The 19,237-nt window shown below is 42.1% G+C and overlaps 2 protein-coding genes and 1 long non-coding RNA gene across 3 annotated transcripts in view; 1 reads left to right on the top strand and 2 right to left on the bottom strand.

Annotated features, from left to right (window-relative positions):
• LOC141418583 (uncharacterized) overlaps positions 1-3,744 on the top strand; it is a 38,030-nt gene extending 34,286 nt beyond the window's left edge. Inside the window, exons 7-8 of the long non-coding RNA XR_012443216.1 lie at positions 901-1,049; positions 1,970-3,744. This is a non-coding gene — a long non-coding RNA (uncharacterized lncRNA). The remainder of the gene's footprint in view (positions 1-900; positions 1,050-1,969) is intronic.
• Positions 1-19,237, bottom strand: part of Tmem108 (transmembrane protein 108) — a 155,446-nt gene that overhangs the window by 28,840 nt on the left and 107,369 nt on the right. The gene's annotated exons all lie outside the window — the stretch shown is intronic.
• Bfsp2 (beaded filament structural protein 2) overlaps positions 1-19,237 on the bottom strand; it is a 243,508-nt gene that overhangs the window by 116,905 nt on the left and 107,366 nt on the right. The window lies entirely within an intron of this gene.

Here is a 19,237-nt window from a genome sequence, read left to right as displayed (position 1 = left end):
AAATGAGAACAGTAACAGTAACCACGGTGCAGTATCATTGTGATGGGAGGAGTTAGTGTTTAAGGGTAGATGGTAAACATTTAAGTCATCACTGTCCAGAATGCCAGTCCCTAGCCACATGTGAGTCTTGAGCACTCGAAAGCGTTGTACTCGATAAAATCCAGAATGTGGGATACTCTACAGGATACATGATCTGACTTTTTCAGCGAGTAAATTGCACAAAAAAGACAGAAAAACTACCAAAGAGATGTGGGTGGTCCACACCTGTAATCCCAGCTATGTGGGAGGTGTAGGTAGGAGGGTGAAAGTCCCGAGGCTGGCCCCAGGTAAAAAACTCAATACCTTATCCAAAAAACAACTGAAGCAAAAAAAGGGCTGGGGTTGTGGCTCAGGTGAGTGTGAGGTCCTCAGTTCAAACCCCACTACTGCCAAAAAGAAAAAAAAAAAGGAAGTTATGTGCTGTGAGTATAAATACATACCAAATTTTGAAGCCTTAAAGTATGGGAAAAGTACAATATCCCCATAAATTTTGTACTGATTACATGTTGAAATATTATGCATATACTGGATTAAATAAAATGTTATTAAAATTAATCTCCTCTTTATTAATATGGTGACTATACAATTTAAAATTACATTTGGGGCCATATTGTATTTCTGTTGGATAGTGCTGACCTGAATCTTTGCTACGGACATAATAATGAAAAGCAGAATATGATAAATCCCATCACTGAGGTTTATGTGTTGGACAAGAACAAAGTGGGTGGCACCAGGAGACTTGTTACAAATACAGACTTGTGGGTCCTGGTTCCAGATGAATTGAATGAAAGACTTTGGGGGAAAGGCCCAGGAATCTGTGTTTAAAAATCTCCAGGTGATTCTAATCTGTTCAAAGTTTAGAGGTTTTGCTCTAAGGGAGTTCAGAGGAATCAGTGCTCAGTTGTGGCTGAGAGGACCACATTGTCTGCTGCCATAGTACCGGAGAAGAGGCAGGACAGACAGACCCCACAACAGCTGTCCAGGGACTGAGGGGTCTGACACAGAAACAGGTAAGCAGCATGCAGCAACTCCATCCCACTACTGCTCACTCCTTAGGTACTGCTTTTTCTGGAAACATAGCCCTGGAGGGCTGGCTGGCTGGTTCCCTTACCCTCTGCCCTTTTTAATCTAAAGTGAGCCAAGAACAAATGGAGTCTCAACTGTCTGCCCTTGGTGGAATTCATTTGCATTTGTCAAGCCTGACCTCGAAAGGTGTTTGTTGTTCCTTGTAGCAGCTCACCAGCAGGGAGGTAGGGCAGCCAGGCAGCTTAGAGCCAGAAACAGTGAAGAGAGAGGCCAGGGGCAGCCCAGTGACAAGTTCTCTATTGTACTCTGCCTTACTAATCTGTCTTTGTCCCATACCTTGTGAGTCTCCTCTATGAATCGATTCAACTTTGTTTTTTTTGGTGGTACAGAATTTTGAACTTAAGGTCTCGTGCCAACCCTTTTAGCTCTGCTTATTTTGGTCTCGCTTTTGGCCCAGCCAGCCTTTGAGATGGCAGGTTCAATACCATCACATTAGATATTGGTTGAGATGAGGTTTTGCAAATTCCCTGCCAGGGCTGAACTTGAACCATTATCCTTCTGATCTTAGCCTTCCAGGTAGCTCAGATGACATAGGTGTGAGTCACCAGCGTCTAGCTGAAATTCCTCTTTTGTTAAACTCAAGAGCTGGGGATCAGGTGGGAACTGAGGAGCTGAGTCAAGGATCCCTTCTCTCACTGATACTCCTCAGCCCATCCTCTTCCCCATCCACAAAAGGAAGGCTGGGTACCAGGACACCAGGGGTGGCAGGTGCGCTAGCGGTGGTGGTGTTAGAGATGGATTAAGTTTTGTGGTTTGGTTCTGTATGTTTCAGCTACTGTGTTAAGTATTTTACTACTACACTCAGTTTTCTTTTCCAAATATCATGACACCAAAAATATCTCAGTCCACAGGTTCTTCTTCTAATTGGTGTTGACTCACAGAAAGCTGGGGTCTGTGTCCCCTCCCCGGGCTCCTGGGTAGCACTGTGACTATGGAAGAGCTGACTCTGAGTTCCAAGGCTAGGTCATGAAAGATCACAAGTAGTAATCAAGCTGCCCTGAAGCTGTTGTGCTGGGGAGAGCACATGGAGGTGGAAGGGACGCCAAGGAATTCAGCTGTGGGAGCCTCCTCTGCAGCAGTCGCCAGGTGTGCAAGTGGAAAATCCTTGGTGACTTCAACACCACAGATGCCAAAGGAAGTGGAGATGTGCTTTCTCCACTAAGTCCTGTCCAGAATTTGAGGTTTTCAAACAGAATAAAATGTGTCCTTGTTTTAAGAGGCTAATTTTTGGAGGTGGTTTTGTTAACACAGCAATAGTAAATGGAATTCTTACATTAAATCCACACAATAACTTTTAAAGCTAGGGGTTATTTTTGTGACAGCTTGACTATGAAATATCCCTCATAGGCTTGGACCCAGGGGTTGGTGGTGCTATTCTGGGAGGTTCTGGAAACTTTAGGAAGTTGGACCTAGCTGGAGGAAGTAGTCACTGGGAGAGGGTCTCTGGGGATATCTTGTCCCTGACCCCTTCCTGTTTCTGTCTCTGCCTCCTGTCTGATGTTCAGAAGCTCCTCTACCACTTGCAGCCACCATGATGTTTTGCCCAAGTGCACGGGAGCGAGCAACCATGGACTGAACCCTCTGAAATAGTGAGCTAAAATAAATCCTTCTTCCCTCATGTTTTTATGTCAGGTATTTTTGTCATAGCGATGAAAAATAATACAATTATCATAGCTACATTACAGATGAGTGACATGCAAAGGTGTTAAGTAATTCTCCTAAGATGTCACAGCTGGCCGTGGGAGAACTGAGCTGAAAGAGCAGCACGGATTTTCTCTGAGTTCAGGTTCTGATCACGTCTTACCTAGCTTGGCTATTCCAGCATGCATATGCCACGGTGTTTTTGTATCACTGCCTAGAAATATCTTAAACTCCATATGGTCATCTGGAAGCAGAAATGACCACAAGATCTGTTTTTTTTTGTGTGTGTGTGGTGTTACTGGGGTTTGAACTCACGGTCTCAGGCTTGCTAGGCATGCGCTCTACCACTTGAGTTACTCCACCAGCCCTGTTTTGTGTTTGTTTTTTTCAAGATAGGGTCTTGAGAACTATTTGCCCAGGTGGACTTCCAACCATGATCCTCCTGATCTCTGCCTCCTTAGTAGTTAGGATTACAGGCATGAGCCACCAGTGCCCAGTCACAAGATCTTTTAATAGGTCACAGGAAAGGAGATGTATCCTGACAGGTCTGCAAGAACTCTGATTCTTATGCCCAGTCTGAAAAAGACACTCAGCATTCATCTGGGAACAAAGAATGCTCGTGGTCCTCAGGTTGGATGAGGTTGTGATATCCTACAGCTGAGGGGGACTTTGGGACTTTTTAGCTTTTTTTTTTTAATTGTCCATATTATTGTTTTAATCAGGAAATGTGTTCTAAAGGACAAATAGAACCTTCCCTTCTCCCTTCCTCTCTCCTTTCCTTCTTTCCTTCCTTTTTTTACAGTTAAACTCAGGGCTGCAAGCTTGCTAGGCACGTGCTGTGCCACTCGAGCCACACCCTCAACCCTTTATGCTCTGGTTAGTTTTGAGATAGGGTCTGGACTGTGACATTCCTATTTAAGTTTCCCAAGTATCTGGGATGACAGGTGCACACCACTACACCTGGCTTTTATTGCTTGAGATGGGGTCTAAAGAACTTTTTGTCTGGGCTGATCTCAAACCACAGTCCTCTCAATCTCTACCTCTCAAGTAGCTGGGATTAGAGGTGTGAGCCACTACACCCAACCAAATAGTTTATTGTCTTCTATTCTGGAGTCCCATTGGCTTTTGGCAACCATGCATCTGGGACAATCTTTCAAGGCTTGTAGTGAAGTCAGATGTACTTACAGTTTCATCACCCATAAATTCAAAATGCCTTTGGGCTGCTGCACTTGGGATTAGCAAGAGAAAAGGCACGACAAGAGTGAGGAATGGTCACCAGCCAACACAGGGGACAGTTCTGTTCCTGTGTGGTTTCCAGACCAGACTCTCCCCTCTTTCCTTCCCCACTGGCTCCTGTAAACAAAGAATGGAGGCAGCCAGAGGCTGTTGACCTCTCTCTGTTGTGTTGGGGGCCCCATGACTATAGGGCAGATTAACTTATTTATAATCACACTGACCGGACCCGATCTTATAATTATCTAACATCCCTTCCCTTTTTCATAGTTCTCTTTCGAGTGACTGAGGGGGATCGTTGTAGAATTAACTTCATTATGGTATGATTTATATGCAATAAATTTCCATTTTAACTCTAGAGATTACCTAATTTTGGCAAATGCATACGTTTTTGTAGCTCCAATAATAATTGAGCTATAAGACATCTCCATCTCCCCATAAAGTTCCTGTGTGTTTCTTTGGACTCAAATCTGCCTCCCACCTGATTTGTAAGTGTGATTTCCATCAGTAAGGGTTCATTTAGTTTGTTCTAGATTTTCACGTAACTGGAATTAGAATAAAATAAAACTGAGTCATTGTGTCAAGATGCTAATTTTTGTATGTGGTTTTGTTACACAGAAATAGTAAACAGAATTTCTACATTAAATTGGTATCTGGCTTTCCATTCAGCATAACAAATTTACATATTTTTCTGTGTATATAGAGGGTTATTCCTTTTTTACTGCCAAGTAGTATTCCATCACATGGCTGTGTTCATCATTCACTGGATGGTAAAACGCATTAGGGTTGTTTCCAGGTTAGGGACGCATTAAATGAAGCTGCTGAGAACATTTGTTGACAAGTCTTTGCGTGGACACATGCTTTCATTTACCTTAGATAAATACCAAGTTAGAAGTGCTGGAACATATGGTAAATGTATATTTAACTTTGTTAAAAACCACTAAGCTGTTTTCCAAAGTGGTTTACCATTTTACATTTCTGTTTTAAAATTTAATTATGCTGATTGACAGAATGATGAAATGATTGCTTAGGTAAGTGAAGTTCATTAGCATGATCCAAAAGTCAAAATGCAGAAAATGGAGTACCACGTCCTCCTCCAAGCTACTGCCCCCTGCAGGTGGGCAGCTCGACGCCTTCCTTACGGACCTTCCTCAACATAATTGAGAGTCATAAACACCTACATTTCCGATTCTCACACAGATCAAACCTTCCTTTTCTCACCATGATATATCTTGGTACTGTTAAGGGGGGCATTTTCCAAAGTGTGTTCTGAGGAGCCATGCCCATCTGGTGCTCTGAAGAATAGGGCTCCCAAATAAACTAGGGAAAAACTGCCCACTACAGCCATCTCTTAGAAACTCCCAGTGCACATTTGCTTACCCAAGGCTCTAACAAGTCCTGGGATTAAAAAGCCCTATGTAAACCTGGGGGCAACAGAGTTTTATTGTGAGTATCTTCTTTCCTTTGGGCCCATTTAGAACTTGGTAGAGGGAGGAGTAGCAGGTGTTTTTAGGCTTTGTTGATGTGGTCCCTGTTGTAATTACCCAATTCTGCCATTGTAGTGTGAAGGCAGCCACAGACATGTGAATGAATCAATGTGGCTGTGTTTCAACAAAACTGTATTTACAAAAAAGCTGGCAGGCTGGTTGGCCAATTTCCAATCTAGATCATGGCAGGATAGGAGATGGGGAAGGTTCCAGTTATGTTCCAAGGTAGTTTTCCAAGGTCTACCATTTGTGCTGCTTTCCCCACAGGTCTCCACTCCCTTCCCACCCCAGTGAATCTCAATCTTCCACCTCAAGGTTTAGGAGAATGGTGGGAAGGTGGGGAGAAGCAGACAGAAGCCAAGGAGGCTTCTGAGGGGAGTGAGGGCAAGGTGAGAGGGGCTGATGGGAGATGTCCCAGAGCAGAGGCCAAAGATAATAAAAGTGCTAAGAGTTGAATGAACAACTGCTCCACCCTCCTCTTTCTTTCCTCCTCTATGCCCAGAGAGTCTAGCAACAGCCCTAGTGGTTTATTTATTTGTCATTAAATAAATGCCCCATGACTAAGTGGAGGCTTTTGGGTTCTAGCTTTTCTATCCCCATCTGTGTGACCACAGAGATTCCTTCCTCATTTCTTCCTTCCTTCCTTCTTTCCTTCCTTCCTTCCCATCCTTTCTTTCTTTCTTAAAAACAATAGCAAGGTTTATTAGGAAAGAGATTTAATATAGCAGGATTGAAGTGGGGAGAAATGGAAAAAAATAAACATTTTCTGCCCCCATGCAGGAAATGGGAGTAAAGACTCTGAATTCACAAATTTCTTTACAGCATTCTCACTCTAGGGTTTCATGAAAACCATGCTGTCCACGTCACCCCACTTGAGGACAAAGGTGCTTGTAGCCAAATAAGAGCCAGACTTGTGTGATTATGGGGGTGAATTTTGTAAATTTTCTCATCTAACATTTGGGCAATTGATGTAAGAGCTATGTAAGGAAATTCTAGCTCTTCTGTCTTAAGCAATTTATTTCACCATATAGAAGAAGCAATACACTATTGTTTTATGCCAGTAAGAGGGAAAAAAAGCCTGCCAGTTAAATGATGACACAAGGCTTTCTTACATTTGTAATTTTATTCTATACTTATGGAAAGAGGTCCTTCAGACTTGTCTAGACAGTTTCATCGCACGTCCTTACTGCCTTCCATTATGGCACAGAGTGTAATTGCCAAGTTTTGCGAGTGTCTCAGTAGCGAAATGGAGTGTGTTTTCACTGCCTTGTGAGTGTCTTCTTTCCTTTGGTCCCATTTAGAACTTGGTTGTTGCTTTGGAATAGGGCATGGAGACCATTTAATAGTGAGCATTTGTTCCACAAATATCCCATTTCTTCCCTGCCGCTCTGCTTTGGGAGACACAACTTTTTGTTTCAATACTGAGTCAAAGAGAATCTTAGTGAAGACCTTAAAAGCAGCAGTTAAATACACATGGTACCAATTTGCCTCAAATGGTGAGATGCCACCAGCATTAGGCAATTACAACTGTGTCATAAGTGTGGTCCAGCAGACAGTGGTCACAAGATGCATTCTGGTTTCAGAGATATTAAAATGAAAGAAGGTTCTTCAACGACCTAAACTCAGATGAACACATGTGCTTAGTTCAACAAAATTCTAATTAATTTTGAACCTTAGGAGGTTAAAAACAAAATCAATGGCCTCGAAGCAGCAGGTAGCCTTCTGCATCTTTCATCACCACCCCTAAATGCTCAGCAGTGAGTTTCAGGTTCTTCCAGGTGAATATATGTGCACTGCAAGCCACCTGGATGGAAATAAGTCAAAGTGTGGGATTTTTGTAGGTGTTACATTGGTATGACCCACAAAACTGTATCTTCACACTTGTCTGCCTTCTCCCCTTTCCTCTTGTGAGCTCAAAAAGGATCCTAGTTTACATCATGAATTATACATAAGAGTGTGAAGTGATGATCATTTTGAAGAAATCAAAATTGAACTCTAAGCTAGTTTTTTTTTTTCAAAGCATGTGCTTAGCACATATGCCAAAAGAACGTGTAAAGGAAAAAGCCAAATTAGAAATTTATATCCATGTAACAAAATGGTTCCATGACATTTAAAGTAAGAACTGACAAGCTCCTGCTACCAGCTAAGGAGGCTGCCTGGCTCCTTAAGCCCCTCTCTGAGCCTGGTTTGCCAGGATTGGTTTGGCAGGCTGGATGAGGGAACAAGTGAAGGGTGGGTACTGTGGAGGAAAGGCACCATGATATTCCTAGGAGGCTCCTCTCTCGGTCAGGATCTTGTGTTTTATTCTGCCAAAGGTTCAGACCCAGGTCTGTCTAGTTTCGTCCCCTATTCCTTCCATCTCATCAGGATTCACAGAGGTGCTGCTAGAATCCAGTGTGAGACTTCTCCTATTTCTATTCTATGCAGCTCACTGTTGTAAACAAGCTTCCTGGCAAAAATCCCCTGGACCTGGGGCTGAGCAAGGTGGTGTCCCAGATGCTAGCTCACCCTCTGTGCCCTGTAATGTGGCTGGAGTCTGTGAGATGCTTGACTAGACGTGGGCTGCTCCACAGGAGTCTGAATCTCCAGATGTGTGCAGGTGTCCCAGGCACACAGCAATGGGGTGTCTGCCACCTTCTCACTGCAGACATGGAGGCCTGGCAGTGACAGCGTTGGTCCGTGATGTATGCCTTTGTGCTTTCAAAAAGACTGCAGGGTGGTTTACATCAGAATAGGCCCGGACATTGAATCTTGTGACAAAAATGGAGATCAGGGACTCTCTGGAGGAATAAGACGACTAAAAAGAGCTGAAGCAGAGGTGGAAACCAACACACCAGGAAGAGACAAGTGCTATTTGTGAAATTCCCTGTGCTCTCTCCCTGCCTCCTATGGTCTCATTGCTAAGCAACCTTAAAGGACACAACACACGGGTGCTTCCAGATTGTCAAGACACAAAGTTTGGGTCTGCCTTCAGCTTAGGAAGGAAAGTTTGTGATTAAATTGGGCAGCTGGGGGAGGTGCACTGCTCTTTGTCCGAAAGGGAGAACCAGAGCCAAGAGACTGGAGAAGATAGAGCTTGGCTGGCTAGTTCCTCCCTGGGGTAAGGGCAACATGTGATTGTTTCTTCTATCTTTCTTTCAATTCCATCTCATACCTGGACCTCCTTTATCAGTCCAGAAGATGAGGGCAATGGAGTTGGGTTTAGTCACACAACCACGTCAAGTTAGATGAAGGTTCTAATTTATTGAGTTAGAGATGGGGCCACGGCACAGGCCGAAGCAGATGGAGCAATAGGCATGGGTGCCCTGTCTTCTCTCTCCCTCGTGAGTAGGGCCTTCCTGGTGTCTGAAGCCCCACTGGATTCCTTGTTATATCACTGCCCTTGTAGGCTAGGAGCTCATTCTTCATTTACTGTTTCAGGTGAAGGAAGGGATACTTACAAAGAACAGGCTCTTGAACTGTTACGGTAAGATCAACGCCAGATCACTCTCCATGTCTTCACCTTCATGGGCTGGGTGGGTGAGTGAAGGCAGGCATTATCAATACCCTGACATCCCTCAGCATCTCTCTTCAGTTCTCCAGTATTCTGGGAAATATTCTGGAAGGTTCCCTTCTCTCTGAGCATGTCATTCTGTTGCTCAAAAGCCTTACTGGCTTCCTTAGGTTTAAGGAGGAATTCGAAGACCAAGATCACAGAGGTGGTAAGTGGCTGTGACAGAAGAAGTCCATATTTGGTCCTTGCCTCCTTTCCTGGCTTAGAGTTTGTGTTAGTCTAATAGTGAGATGACTGGTGGCTGGGGCTCCTAGGCAGCCTCTGGATGGGGACTGGTTGCTAGGGGAAACCAAGTGATTCAAGGGCTGGAACTCCCAGCAGCCCCACCTCTAGGGAGGAGAGGAAGAGAATGGAGGGCAAGTTCAGGCTGCAAACCAAGGTGGACATGATCTATTTCTTGGGAAGCAGCACAGGGAGGAAAAGTCAGTCCTTACTGGCCAGGGAGGCCACACAAGGGCCACAGCTATGATGGTGTCTTTCCCTAGCACTTTCTCCTCCCACCTCCACCCCCACCTCAATAAAACCGATTGTCCCACTGCTTTTTACAGCTCCTTTCTATCTGATTTGGAAAATACACAGCATACTGTGGTGGAAAAGACACAGGACTTGGGGACCCTGTATGTCAGTGTCATTTGACCTCTCCTCTGGGTCTCCTGCTTGGGGGTGGGCTGGCTACAAGCATTCTGAGGAGGCCCAGGGTCTCAGCAGTCAGTGTGCACACTTCTCTTTATCATTGGACTTCTGTGCATGGTGGCTGATATTCCCCACATGCCTGTGTTTTATCGTTTGCAGAGTTGGGCCTCCAGGCTTCTGTAGGGCTAAGGTACTATAGACTATGAGCTGTGTGGAAAGGGGGAAGGTTCTGGAGGTTCACTTGCTTCTTACACAGCCTTTTGACCAATCTCATGGTCTGTAGTTCCACTTCAGCCCCCAATATCTAGAGGCTCCTGGAATTACTGCCAATTTCTGAGCCTCAGGGTGGTGTACAGTGTCAACTGGGATTGTCAACTTTAGGATTCAACTTTATTAGGTTTGAAAGGAACCTATCCCTTCTCCATTTGTTTTCTAATTTCTTAAATTAAGTTGCAGTGGTTATACTCCTGTTTTCTTTGTTGGTCATTGCTTTAAAAATCCCTTTACTGCCAGTGCCAGGCATGGAGATGCATGCCTGTAATCCTAGCACTTGGGAGGCTAAGGCAGGAGGATTGAGAGTTTGAGGTCAGCCTGGGCTACAAAACAAGGCTCTGTATTAAAAAAACATAACTCAAGGTGAGTCATAACCTAAATGTAAAATGCAAAAGTATAAAATTTGTAGAAGATAACAAAGAAAATCTAGGTGGCCAAAATCTTTAGTGACCCAAATCATGGATTTGGTGATGAGTTTTTAGATACAATCCAGAAAATAGGAACTATGATGGAAAAAAACCAAACGTGGTAAACTGGACTTCATAAAGTTAAAAACGTCTGCTCTGAGAAAGTCACAGTTGGCAGAATTTAAGATAACAGATGGGGAGGAAATATTTGTACAAATCACATAAAGGGCTCGAATCCATAGTTACAAATAACTCTTAAAACTCATTAAGAAGAAAACAAAAAACCTACTTGAAACGGGTGAAAGATCTGAAGAGATACTTCACCAGTGAAGACCTACAGATGGCCAGTGACCATATGAAACGATGCACAACATCAGATGCTACTGGGGACTGCCACATAAGATGGTAAGCCACCCCCACACGCTTATTCTAAAACCCAATGTCTAAGAACCAGATGCTGGTGAGAAGCTAAAGGCATAAGGACTGTCATTCATGGCTGACAGGAATGGCAAATGGCACAACCACTTTGGAAGACAGTTGGCAGTTTCTTATGAACCCAAACATATTCTTAATGTATGATCCAGCAATTGTGCTCTGAGGTATTTACCCAAGAGAGGTAAAAACTTGTATTTACATAAAAACCTGAACACTCCTGGAGGCTTACAGCAGCTTTACTCATAAGTGTCAAAAGCTAGAAGTAACCAAGGTGTCCTTCAATAGGTAAATGGACACATTCCGTCATACGATGGGATACTATTTAGCAATAAAAGGAATTATCAAACCCAGAAAGACATGGAGGAGCCTTAAAAACCTATTGCTAAGTGAAATAAGCCAGTCTGAAAAGGCTGTGTACATATGATTCCAATTTATACACAGAATTCCCATAATAATTCACTAATAAGTACTCCAACTAATAATTGGTGTATATACACAATGGAGTATTATTCAGTCATAAGTAAGAAGGGAATCTTGTCATTTGCAGCAGAATGGATTGAACTGGAGGACATTATGTTAAGCAAAACAAGCCAGATACAGAAAGACAAGTAAAACGTGTTCTCTCATACGTGAGAGCTAAGTATAGGACAGCTACAGAATAGTGATTAATAGGACTTGGGAAGGGTGGGTGTGGGGGGATGGATAAAGGGAAGCTGGGTCTGATCAGTGCACGCTGGATGCATGTGTGGAAATATTACACTGAGCCATTTATGTGTGACAATCAAAACATGTTAATAAAATTAACAATAATGAAAGATAAGCCCTCCAACCAAAATTCAGAACAGCTCTACCTCCCCAGAAACTTCCTTTCTACCTCTGAATTTTTCAGGCAAAATTCCCCCACAGAGCAACCATTGATCTGTCACCAGAGATGAGTCCTGCCTGTTTTTGAACTTCATATAATTAGGATTATCAGTTATTAGCTTTTTGTACCTGACTTTGTAATATATTTACTAATGTTATAGAATGCTTAAAAATCTTTCTAGAAAACAAAGATATTCCAACAAGTAATAATTTTGTATTACTCTTTCATAAGTTTGTAACTCTTATTTTTGTTTTATATCTTATGCATTGGTTTGAATATCTAACGATGGATTGATCTTGGGGTTTTTTTGCTGTGTGGGGGTTTGAACTCAGGACCTTCACCTTGAGCTACTCCACCATCCCTTTTCTGTGATGGATATTTTTTTGTGATAGGGTCTTACAAACTATTTGCCCAGAGTTGGCTTTGAACCGTGATCCTCTTGATCTCTGCCTCCTGAGTAGCTAGGATCACAGGCATGAGCCATACGTGCCCAGCCTTGGTTTTAATGAAAATGACTATGCATATTAATAGCTTATTGGTGTTGGATTAATGAATTATACCTCTATATTTAATTAAGAGTTAATTAAGATATTAAATATCAGAAAATAATTGAGATGATCCTTCACCTACGAATCTCCTTAGATCTCACAATCTGTATTAATAGATATTAATAGGAACACATTTTTGCATTTTTTGGGCAATACTCAGGTTTGAACTCAGGGTCTTGCACTTGTTAGGCAGGTGCTCTACCACTTGAGCTGTGCCTACAGCCTAGTTTTGCTTCAGTTATTTTGTACATAGGCTCTCACATTTTTGCCCCAAAGATCAGAATTCGATCCTGTCTCTGCCTCCCACGTGGATGACAGGTGTGCACATTGCCTGGCTTGTTGGTTGAGATAAGGTCTTGCTAACTTTTTGCCCAGGTTGTCCTTGACTCACTATCCTATTGACCTCTGCCTCCCAAGTAGCTGGGATTACAGGTGTGAGCCACCATGTTCAGCTAGTTGTTGGGTTTTTTTTTATTTTTCTGAACTCATAGGGAATTTATCTTTATTAAATTGATTAAAGGTTTGTCTGAGTTAAGCCTTCAGGATTTCTTTTTGCTTTTGCATTTGGAATTCATTACCAGTTATCTTCCTTTAAACTTTTATCCATACTTTGATTATCTCTCTAAAGTAATAAATTTTGACCCTCTTTCAGCCATGTTATTTTGTGTGTGTGTGTGTGTGTGTGTGTGTGTGTGTGTGTGGTGTGGGGATTGCATCCAGGGCCTCGTGCATGTCAGGCAAGGGCTCTACCACTTGACCTCTACCCTGTGCCCCAGACATGAGTTCTGACATGTAATTTTTGTCCTGCTGTTACTTGCTATTTAAGCTGGATTTCAACTTTTCACTTTCTCTACTCTTCAGTATTTACTTAGAGCACACTTGTTTCAGTATTTAAGCAGTAGTGAGATGCTGGTTCAAATTTTTTTTATTTCCAGCCCTAGTGTTTACTGTACTAAGGAGAAAGTTTACTTTTTGGAGTTCATTGAGTTTTTTTTTTAATTTTTAAAAATGTTTTTGTTAGCATGTATTAGTTGAACATGGGGTTACATTGTGACATTTCCATATATGCTTACAAAGTACCTCAGTTAGATTCACTACCCCCCTCCCCACCATTCTCCCTGCTTCTTCAAACAATTTCAAGAGGTTTCACTGTTCTATTTTTCATTATAGGATAATTGCCATAAACGGCATTTACAAAATACCATGAATGTTTGTAAAGAAGACTATATCATCTGTAGGGAACAAAGCTTAATATACAGCTATCAAATTCACCTTATTAAGCATATTTAACTTTCTAACTCCACAACTTACTGAAGACTAAGCATGAATTGTTAAGGTTTTCATGACTGGGTTCTTTTCAACTCTACCTTGTATTCTAAAAACTTCTGTTCTCTAGCTATGTCATAGGGTACATCTTCTATTCACTGCAGACTGTATCCTGTCTTTTTAAGATTAGTGTACCTTAACTGTACACAATAATGGATTTCATTGTGACACTTTCAATACGAGTATATAAGACACTTTGATTTTATTTATCCTATTCCCTAACAGTTCCCTTCTTCTTTCACATCCTTTTTTTTTGGTTTTAAGATTCTACATATTCTAGCAAACATCCAATACCCATCTTTCTGAGTCTGGTTTATCTTACTGAACAATGAGGATTTTTAATTCCATTTATTTCCTGCAAATAACATTATTTCATTTTTTATGGCAAAATAATATTCCATTATGTACAGATGCCACATTTTCTTTATCCATTCATCTGTTGATGGTCACCTATTCCATGACTTGGCTACTGTGAACATGGCTGCCATAAACAAGTGTGTGCAGGCATCTGTACTGTGTGCTGATTTGGATTCCTTCAGGTACATACCAAGGAGTGGTCGAGCTGGATGATATGGTAATCCTATTTTTATTTTTCTGAGGAATCTCCAAACTGATTTGCATAGTGGCTGCACTAATCTACATTCCCACCAACAGTGTGTATATAAGGATTCCTTTTCCCTGCATCTTCCCAGTATTTGTTGTTGCTGTCGTCTTGAGGACAGCCATTCTGACTGGGGTGAGAAGGACTCAGTTACTTCTGACTTGCATTTGCTGGATGGCTGACAATGTTGAATATTTTTTCATGTATTTATTGGCCATTTGTATTTCTTCCTTTGAGAACTGTCTGCTCAATTCATTTGCCCATTTATTGATTGGCTCATTCTTTTGGTGTTCAACTTTTTGAGTTCTTTATATATTCTGGATATTAATGCTCTGTTGGATGAACAGCTGGCAAAGATTTTCTCCCATTTTGTGTGCTGTCTCTTCACTCTAGCAACTGGGTCCTTTTTTTGGATTGTACCTTTTATAAAACAATCTCCTCTGTCCATAGTTTCTTTCTCCTGAGTTTTTAGTCTATCCAATATTAATATTGCCACTTCTATGATGTTTTGCCTTTTTAAATTTGCTTTTTAATTTAAATATATATTTGTTTTGTTTTTGGGTTGATTTTTTGCTATTCTCTATTTGTGAATATTTTAGGTGAGTACAGTACATGGCTATATTTCATTTCATATGAAAGTCTTTGTCATCTAACAGAGGACTTTACTTGTATTTACATAAATGTTGTTAGATCTGCTTTATGACTTTTATTTTCTGTTTAGATTTGATGCTTCATTTATTTTTAAAGTATATGTACTGCTACTGTACATTTCTCTAATTATCCATGCCAAATCTGAAACTTTGAATCCCTCCCTTACCTGTCCATCAATCCCTTATAAAATAGGAAATTTGTCAACTTTGATAGGCCTTACCTATTTATACAATTGGATCCAAAGAGCTATAAGTAAAACATTTACTCTTCATTATTTTACTAACTGGATGTTCTAGGTAGCACTGGTGCTAGGGACACTGAACTAGTTATGCTGGAAGAAAAGTCAGAAATGAGTAGATTTAAGTCTTTATTTAATTACTATAAATAAAGGGTCTTGATAATGGTGTCCACATGTCCCCTTCTCTACTAGACTTAAAATAGTAAGTGGGATCCCCTTGCACAGCTTCAGACCAGCCCCAAGGAATACGGAAGAACAGCACCACGAGCTCCTCTCTCCAAGAACTGTAACTCGCCAGCGCTGTCTCACCTCCTCCTGGTGGTCAGACCCAGCCACTGTCCTCCGGCTGATCCCTGCACAGGACTTTGCACTGGCTACTTTCCTTTTCCATCCACACATTCATTCAAAGCTCACCTCCAATCTCACTGACGTTTCTGACATCTTGTTCTATGAATGGTCAAAGCAGGAGGGGATGTGGTTTGCTTGTTGGATCTCATTCGTTGTTTTATAACTGTTTATATGTTTCAAGTATTTCAATTGTTCATGACATCCTTCAGAACAGAAATATTGTCCTTTTTTTGAGACACGGTCTTGCAGTGTAACTAGGCTGACCTTGAACTCACAATCCTGCCTCAGTCTCCCACGTGCTGGGATTCTAGGTGTGTGCCACCACACGTCACTTTAGAAATACTGTCTTATGCTTTGATCGTGGACTCACTGGATGTCATGGCTAGGGAGCCTCTCCGTTCATTCTGGGTGAGGACCAGGCAGACCTGGGCTATAGTACCAGACGTGTTTCTTGCACAGTGACATCCAGAAACCTAAGCCACTTCTTCGTGCCTGCAAAATGAAGATGATCCTTAAAGCTGTCACTGGAACCAGGACCGATTTCAACCCAGGAAGTTCCCAGAGTGTGAACCTCAACCCAAGGTGGCCAAGCTTGTGACCATGGTGGCCATGGCACCCATGCTGATTGAGTTTGTGACACTGTCACAGAAAAGAATTTAAGGAAAAGTCCAGTTGGGTGAGAACCTTGTACAAGTTTTGTTTAGCACAGCAGAAAAGCAGGAAATGAAGCGCTTCCCAGTAGGCTGGAGATGTGGGCACAGAAGAAGAGCATCAAGTCCTTGGTGTAAGGCATATCTCTGTAAGGCTCAAGTCAGTCTAGGCGTCTTCAGGACCTTTTCTCTGTGCACACTTCTTCATTTCGACCATCTGGCATGTTAATTGTTTGCTGTGACAACCCTCCTTCAACTGTGTAACTAGTAAGTTTGGGATTTCCAGAGACCAAGTCTACTATTGACATAGGTGATAATGTTTGAGAATCTGCCAGGAGCTTTCTTTTAAAAGGTGTTTATTTTGGGCAGAGAAGGCCATTGTTAGGAGATCTTTGCCTTTTAGTCTAAAGATGAGTTTTGCCAGATGTTTTTCTTGAGGTATCCACCCAGGGTATATTTATCCAGAGCTCTGGGCAAATCATTATCGCAAGGTGAAGATCACAGCCAGCTGGTACAGTCTAATAGGCAGTGAGAGACTTCAAGCTACCTATTAATACAGTATTTACTCTTAGCTTCTCCCTCATGGTTCCCAGGCTTTGATGCCCCTAATCTAGTCTGCCTCAAAGCCTCTTTCAAAGTTAGCATTCCCTGATGATACAATAAGACTAATTGTCCTTTTACAAAGAAGGAACTGACTCACAGCCAAGAGGGAGGAAATGACTTGCTCAAGTTCACAGAGTCAGTTAGTGAACAAAATACAACTTGAGGTGCAGTCTCCTGACCCAGCCTGTCAGGAGTTCTTTCAGAATGCCCTCTGCCTCTCAAAGCACCAGCATGTAACCTGGTTAAGGACAGATGCTCACTGAAACACACAGATTCAGTTACTAAGAATCTATAAACTTTCCAGAAAGATGCAATTGACTGCAAACGTTCAATATCTTTAAACACCCATCTTTAACACAAAATTGTACAGTTACGTCTCCATTTCAATTCCAAGTGCTCATTTCTTTTTTTGCCAAGCCATAGGTTAGCTGTCTTTTCTGTTAGGAAACCCTTATTCTTGGCTTTGGAACTGTCAAGCTTTGGAGTCCCTTACAATTTTTTTTTTTTTGTGTGTGTGGTACTAGGGGTTCAGGGCCTTGTGTTGCTAGGCAGGCACTCTACCACTTGAGCCACACTTCTAGCCTTTTTGCTTTAGTTATTTTTGAGACAGGGTCTTGCTTTTTGCCTAAAAGGCTGGCCTAGATCATGATTTTTCTATTTACAATCTCTGCCTAACTTGGCTGACAGGCACCATGCCACCATACCCAGTTTTTTTCTCTTCAAATGGCTAAAGCCATTTCACCAGTGCTGGGATTACAAGTGTGTATCACCACACCTAGCTAAAAGTTGTGATGTAGCAATAACTGAGCGGTTTGGACCTAGAATACACTGAAGATGGCATTCCCTGAAGCTGTGTGTTATTTACTATTATGAACTACAGGCGCCAGAGGAGCACAGCAATCTTCTGTCATCTTCTGCCCCTGATGCACCCCCACCCCACCTCATGGCATCAGATTGGATTTTATCCTCTAGGCTAATTAAATCTTGTACTGCAGCTAAGCTCTCTCTCTCTCTCTCTCTCTCTCTCTCTGTGTGTGTGTGTGTGTGTGTATCTGTGAGTGTGTGCATGCTAGTGTATTTCAAGACCTTTCTGAAGATGGAAAAAACTCTGCACACTGATGGCCCCTCTGTTTTAGCCATCACCAATTACCTCGATTGAGCCTTCTTCCTGACCTTTAAGCTGACTGTTCACACTGCACGGTGTGCTCTGTAACCAAGGAGCCATTAGGAAGTGGAACAGGCGCGTGGACGAATTCTCTTCCAGCCAATATAGAAGTCAACAAAACCCATAAGGACACGTGGCGATATCTGGAGGTGACAGCCTCCTAGGTTACCTGTGGCCTCGAGGTAGGTAGGTATATATCTGAGGATGAAGAGACTGACTGGAGGAAGGAGGAAGCTAAAGGAAGGTGTTTTAGTGACAAAGTAATAAAGCATAAGTGAAAAGCTAAAAAATCGGAAATGATGGGAGATATTTAGGATCTTGACAACTTCCTATAGATAATAGTTTAGGTAGTGAGCCAAAGGAAACAGTCATCAAACTCAGATTCTTACAGGAAGAACTGAAAAGAGGAAAGCCTGTGAGAAGAACTCCTGGGCTAGAGTTTATATTAAGCTGAGGTAAAGGCCTGATTTTTTTGGTTTGCTTGTTTTTTAGGTGTTACCAGAGGTTGAACTCAGGGCCTCATGCTTGCCAGGCAGATGCCATACAGCTTAGCCTGTCTGTGGCCCTTTTTGCCCTGCTTAGTTTTGAGATAGGGTCTCACATGTATGCCTGAGCTGGCCTGGACCATGACCTCCTATTTATACTTCCTGCTGTAGCTAGGGTGACAGGTGTATGCCACAACGTTCAGATTTCTCCACTGAAATAGGGTCTTGCAAACTCTTTTGCCCAGCCTGGTCTGGAACCATGATCTTCCTAATCTTAGCCTCCCATGCAGTTGGGATGAATAGTTTCATACCAACCAATTATTGGTTGAGATGGGGTCTTGTGAACTATTTGCCAAGGCTGGCCTCAAACCATGATTGTCTCAATCTCCACCTCCTGAGTAGCTAGGAGTACAGGCGTGAGACCCAGCATTCAGCTGGCCTGAGCTGTAAATGAGGGCAGGACTGTCAGTGAGACTTGAGGAGCATCAGAAATGCTATGTAGTTTCACACAACCCTAAATTCTGCAGTGGTATTCGTTCTCAAGATGCTTTAAATCTTCTTAAACAGAATAAATCTACCATGGTGGATACCCAGTAGTATGAAATTGGTTGTTCTAAAGATTCTAGAAAAATGGAATTAGCAAAGAAGTTTGCAACCAAGCTTGGGTTACATGGAAGGGAGTAAGGAGGTACTTGTATTTTTGAAAATTATAAAATTTTGCATGTATATGAATGTGCACATTTTTCTTGGAAAAGGGTACAGAGCAGAGTTGGATTTCTGTAAGATGGTCTCTGTCACTCTATTCAACTCTGCTTGTAGACTATGAAAGTAGGAAATACATAAAAGAATGCATGTGGACATTTTTGCAGCAACAGAAGGTAGGATAGATTTTGCCTTAGCCCCTGTCTGCCATGGTACAATCCATAAGAACTTTCTGCAATAATGAAAATGTTCTAAATCTATGCTGTCT

Source organism: Castor canadensis, chromosome 17 (genome assembly GCF_047511655.1).
Source record: "Castor canadensis chromosome 17, mCasCan1.hap1v2, whole genome shotgun sequence".
Classification (NCBI taxonomy): Eukaryota; Metazoa; Chordata; class Mammalia; order Rodentia; family Castoridae; genus Castor; species Castor canadensis.
Note: the sequence above shows the minus strand (reverse complement) of the source record. Positions and strands in the feature narration are given on the sequence as shown.